The sequence below is a fragment of the Orcinus orca genome, chromosome 11 (assembly GCF_937001465.1).
Source record: "Orcinus orca chromosome 11, mOrcOrc1.1, whole genome shotgun sequence".
Lineage (NCBI taxonomy): Eukaryota > Metazoa > Chordata > Mammalia > Artiodactyla > Delphinidae > Orcinus > Orcinus orca.
Genome location: NC_064569.1, coordinates 44,979,033 through 44,985,032, shown reverse-complemented (window position 1 = coordinate 44,985,032; position 6,000 = coordinate 44,979,033).

Below are 6,000 nucleotides of genomic sequence, written 5' to 3'. Positions count from 1 at the left end.
CAAGGGAATCTCCATAAGGTTAACAGCTGATCTTTCAGCAGAAACTCTGCAAGCCAGAAGGGAGTGGCAGGACATATTTAAAGTGATGAAAGGGAAAAACCTACAACGAAGATTACTCTACCCAGCAAAGATTTCATTCAGATTCGACGGAGAAATTAAAACGTTTACAGACAAGCAAAAGTTAAGAGAACTCAGCACCACCAAACCAGCTTTACAGCAAATGTTAAAGGAACTTCTCTAGGCAGGAAACTAGAGAAGGAAAAGACCTAAAGAAACAAATCCAAAACAATTAAGAAAATGGTAATAGGAACATACATATCGATAATCACCTTAAATGTAAATGGATTAAGTGCTCCAACCAAAAGACATAAACTGGCTGAATGGATACTAAAACAAGACCCGTATACATGCTGTCTACAAGAGACCCACTTCAGACCTAGGGACACATACAGACTGAAAGTGAGGGGATGGAAAAAGATATTCCATCCAAATGGAAATCAAAGAAACTGAAGTAGCAATTCTCATATCAGACAAAATAGACTTTAAAATAAAGACTATTACAAGAGACAAAGAAAGACACTACATAATGATCAAGGGATCGATCCAAGAAGAAGGTATAACAATTGTAAATATTTATGCACCCAACATAGGAGCACCTCAATACATAAGACAAATGCTAACAGCCATAAAAGGGGAAATTGACAGTAACACAATAATAGTGGGGATTTAACACCCCACTTTCACCAATGGACAGATCATCCAAAATGCAAATTAATAAGGAAACACGAGCTTTAAATGACACATTAGACAAGATAGACTTAATTGCTATTCACAGGACATTCCATCCAAAAACAACAGAATACACTTTCTTCTCAAGTTCTCATGAAACATTCTCCAGGATAGAGCATATTTTGGGTCACAAATCAAGCCTTGGTAATTTTTTTTTTTTTTAAGCCTTGGTAATTTTAAGAACATTGAAATCGTATCAAGTGTCTTTTCCTACCACAACGCTATGAGACTAGATATCAATTACAGGAAAAAAAACTGTAAAAAATACAAACACATGGAGGCTAAACAATATGCTACAAAATAACCAAGAGATCACTGAAGAAATCAAAGGGGAAATCAAAAAATACCTAGAAACAAATGACGATGAAAACACGATGACCCAAAACCTATGGGATGCAGCAAAAGCAGTTCTAAGAGGGAAGTTTATAGCAATACAATCCTACCTCAAGAAACAAGAAACATCTCAAATAAACAACCTAACCTTACACCTAAAGCAATTAGAGAAAGAAGAAGAACAACAAAAAACCCCAAAGTTAGCAGAAGGAAAGAAATCATAGAGATCAGGTCAGAAATAAATGAAAAAGAAATGAAGGAAACAATAGCAAAGATCAATAAAACTAAAAGCTCTTCTTTGAGAAGATAAACAAAACTGATAAACCATTAGCCAGACTCATCAAGAAAAAAAGGGAGAAGAGGATAATGAGAGATTTCTACAAGCAACTATATGCCAATAAAATGGACAACCTGGAAGAAATGGACAAATTCTTAGAACAGCACAACCTTCTGAGACTGAACCAGGAAGAAATAGAAAATATGAACAGACCAATCACAAGCACTGAAATTGAAACTGTGATTAAAAATCTTGCAACAAGAACTTCCCTGGTGGCAGAGTGGTTAAGAATCCACCCCCCAATGCAGGGGACACGGGGTCAAGCCCTGGTCCGGGAAGATCCCACATGCCAGGGAGCAACTAAGCACATGCACCACAACTACTGAGCCTGTGCTCTAGAGCCCATGAGCCACAACTACTGAGCCCACGTGCCACAACTAATGAAGCCCACACACCCAGAGTCCGTTCTCCACAACAAGAGAAGCCACCACAATGAGAGCCCATGCACCACAAGTAAGAGTAGCCCCCACTTGCCGCAACTAGAGGAAGCCCGCGAGCAGCAGCAAAGACCCAACGCAGCCAAAAAAAAATCTTCCAACACACGAAAGCCCAGGACCAGATGGCTTCACAGGCGAATTCTATCAAATATTTGGAGAAGAGCTAACGCCTATCCTTCCCAAACTCTTCCAAAATATAGCAGAGGGAGGAACACTTCCAAACTCATTCTATGTGGCCACCATCACCCAGATACCAAAACCAAAGATGTCACAAAGAAAGAAAACTACAGGCCAATATCACTGATGAACATGGACATATATACACTACCAAACGTAAAATAGAAAGCTAGTGGGAAGCAGCCGCATAGCACAGGGAGATCAGCTCGGTGCTTTGTGACAACCTAGAGGGGTGGGATAGGGAGGGTGGGAGGGAGGGAGATGCAAGAGATATGGGAACATATGTATATGTATAACTGATTCACTTTGTTATAAAGCAGAAACTAACACACCATTGTAAAGCAATTATACTCCAATAAAGATGTAAAAAAAATTTACTATTTTCCCTTTGTAATTCATAAGTACTTTCTGGGAAACACTTTGAGATTATGTAAATACCTTAATTCTCATCGAATTTTCACCCACTGGCTTTAGCATCCATTCACAATTCTTGCTTGAATCAATTATTTCTGTGATGCTTGCAAAATGGTGATTTTCTAACTCCATCATTCTTCTACATTTATTAATTGGTATTCTACAGTAAGGAAGAGCTATTTATTTATTTATTTATTTATTTATTTAATCTATATCAACTCATGGATTCCTATTTTATTCAATGGGTTATAATTTGTTACCATCATTGTTTATTTTGATGCTCAAATAGTCTAGATTTAACCAGTGGGAGCCAAGTTGCCTCCCCCTCTCCCCTTTTAAAAACATATCTTTATCATTCTTTGAATATTTTCTTACTTTCTAGCAAAACAAGATATTCCAGGTTCATCTTGCACTTTCCCTGCCTCAGCCCTGGATTCAGCCATTTCTTCAAGGAGCCTGGTCTTCTTTTGGTGGCCTTTATACCAATACCTCCAATTCCAGTCCAACAGTACAGGGTTGATTGTTGCCTTCTCCCTTTTCCTATTTATAAATTATTTCTCCAATAGCGAGAATTATGGCTTCCATTATCGTCAATCTGTGTATTTATACAACTTCCTATCTTTCTCCTGCCCCTAACCAATATACTGACCCACCAGCCACTTCCTTAGCCTTTTCGACCTCACCCCACTGGTTCTGACCATGCCCAGTGCCTCCTTGGTGGCAAGGTGCCATCTCCTCAGCCTCCATCCCACTGGTGGCCATCTCCTTGATCCTGAATGTGCCGGTTGCTGTGGTCTCCTCAGCTCTGAATATGCAGCCCCTCCAAGGGAAGAGGAAGGGCTAATTATTTCTCTAGTGTTTTCCTCTATACAAGACTGTGAACTCCTTAGGGCATGGACCATACCTATTTTATCACTGTATTCTCTACACCTGTATAAAGTCAGACATATAGTGGCTCAATAAATAATTGTTGCATAAATCAATGAATGAAGGTGATGTTTGAATGGGCTTTGGTAAATTCCTTATTGCTGTCCATTTGGATTGTTTCTGATGGTTTCCTTAAGGTACTCTTCCTATTTACAGAAATTGCTGATTCAAAGGGTATGGATAGTTTTTTGTTTTGTTTTGTTTTTAGCTTTGATGCATATTTTCCAGAAATATCAATCTAGTTTATTATACAACAATGTATAAATAGTTCTAGAAAATGGGAAGAGGAGGACCCTTCCTGAAAGATGAGTGGAATAAGACAAGGATTACTGGGGGAAAAAACTTAAATCAATTTATGTAATAAAGACCTGAGGTGGGGAGGGAGGGTGGAGAAGTGAAAGATTAGAAGGCTGAGAGTAGAGGAAGAGGGGGTGGTGGATCAAGGGTGAGAATAAAGATTTAGCAAAAAAATCAATGAGAGTGGAAATAGTTGATGGGGCAAGGTGATTGCGAAGAGTGAAAGGAAATAGGATCCATAGCCTGAGTTGGAAGAAAGGAAAATCTGTTCTTTGTACTATGGGCAAAATCATAAGGATTAACTGGGATGTGGATAAATTGGCGGAGTGGAATGGGGCAGGGCACTGAAAGAGATTAACCTGAGGTCTCTAATTTCTCATATAAGTAAAAGGCAAGGTCATCTCCTGAGAGAAAACGAAATATGAGTGGATAAATGCAATTGAGGGAGGTGAAGGGAGACTAGAGGTTGGGGAGCATGAGGGGAAATTGATTAGTGACCATGTAGTGGCACCAACCTTCACAAAAGCTGTGGAATTGGTTAACTGTAGTGCTCAGCAGTAGGGATGTAAGAGCAGAGAAGCAGCCATTGGTTTACCCATATTTAAGGGTTTGCTTCATTGTCTAGGGGAGCAAAATCTGTCACCCCGATATGTGTCTTTTTGGCATGAGGATTATTTTAGGCTAATTATATTTAAGAAACAGAAGACTCGGGAAGTCCTTCTTTTTACCTCCTCCTTAACTGCCTACAGAATTTGGATACAGGGCCTGGCCCAGGGAAAGCACTATCACCAGAGATACCCACAAAGAATGTGGACTAGATATGGTAGGGGGAACCCTGCAGGGCCTGGAGACCAAAGTCCTCTCTGTCCTATTGTCTCTCCACGGCATAGCAAATATTTGTTTACCAAACATTTGCTCTTTTTCATCTTCCTGTGAGTTGCCTTCCTTCCCTTTGAAGTCCCAGACCCCTACCCGCTTCTCCTTACTCCTGAATGACGCATATACCTTACTTTGCCTGTCTTTGGAATCTCCTATGTTTGCCTGGATTCCTCGTATATACGTAATTTAATTTTTTTTCTTCTGTTAATCCGTCTTATGTCATTTAAATTATTCAACCAGTCAAAAGAACTAAGGGAGAAGAGGGGAGAATTTTTCCCTCCTAACAGTTGGTTAGGGTCAAAGGAACTGGGGACAGAGTGGAGTACATAACATCATATTGTTGGGTTTAGGCTAATCCTGGGGTGGGGGTGGGCGGTGGAGAAAGCAAAGGGGCAGGGTGATGTATTGCAAGAATATGAAGGGCTCTAAAAACTTTTCTTTAATTTAGAAAATACATAAAAAGCTCATATATATCAATAAGAAAATAACTGAACACAAAAATCATGAACAAGAAATAACAAAGAAATGAAATGTTCTGCCTCACTAGTGAGCAAAGAAATGTGAATTTAAATACAGAAATAACATTTTTCATTTTCTGTAGTAACAAACACAAACTTTTTAGAAAGACAAATTCTAAATACTGGTAAGTTTGGGGAAAATGAACATGTTCAAACACTGCTGAGGGTAAAGATAACTACAATACTTGTAGAGAATAATTTTCAAATTTATCAAGGGTCTTCAAAAATTTATATCCTTTGAATTAGCAATTCCACTTCTTGGCACCTACACTAAGGAAAAAAAACAAATGCAGAAAAACTCTCACACAAAGACATTTGTAGCAGCAAAATTTACAATACTGAAAAGTTAGAAATTAACTAAATGTTTCATAATATAGGAATCCTTAAACAAACTTTGCTGCTGAAAGATGTGCTACTACATAACCATTATTAATGACATTTTGAAGAAGTTTAATAGCATAAGAGAAAAGTTTCGGTTAAATTAAAAAGGCAGGATACAAAGCTGCATATTCAGTATAATCTCAAAGATGTATATACAAACATTATTTAAAAACTAGAAGGAAACACATCAAAATTTAATCATGGTTATCTCTGATAGAATTATGGATAACTTTTTTCATGTTTTTCTATATTTTCGAATTCCCTGTATATCATTTCATAATTAATAAAGTAAATAAAATGCACACATTTTATTTTTATTTATTTTTATTGTAGTAAAACATATATAACATAAAGTTTACCATTTAAATCATTTTAAGTGAGCATTAAGTACATTCACATTGTTGTGCAACCATCACCACCATCCGTCTCCAGAACTTTTTCATTTTCCCCACCTGAAACTCTGTACCCATTAAACACGAACTTTCCATTTCCCCCTCCTCCAGGCCCTGGT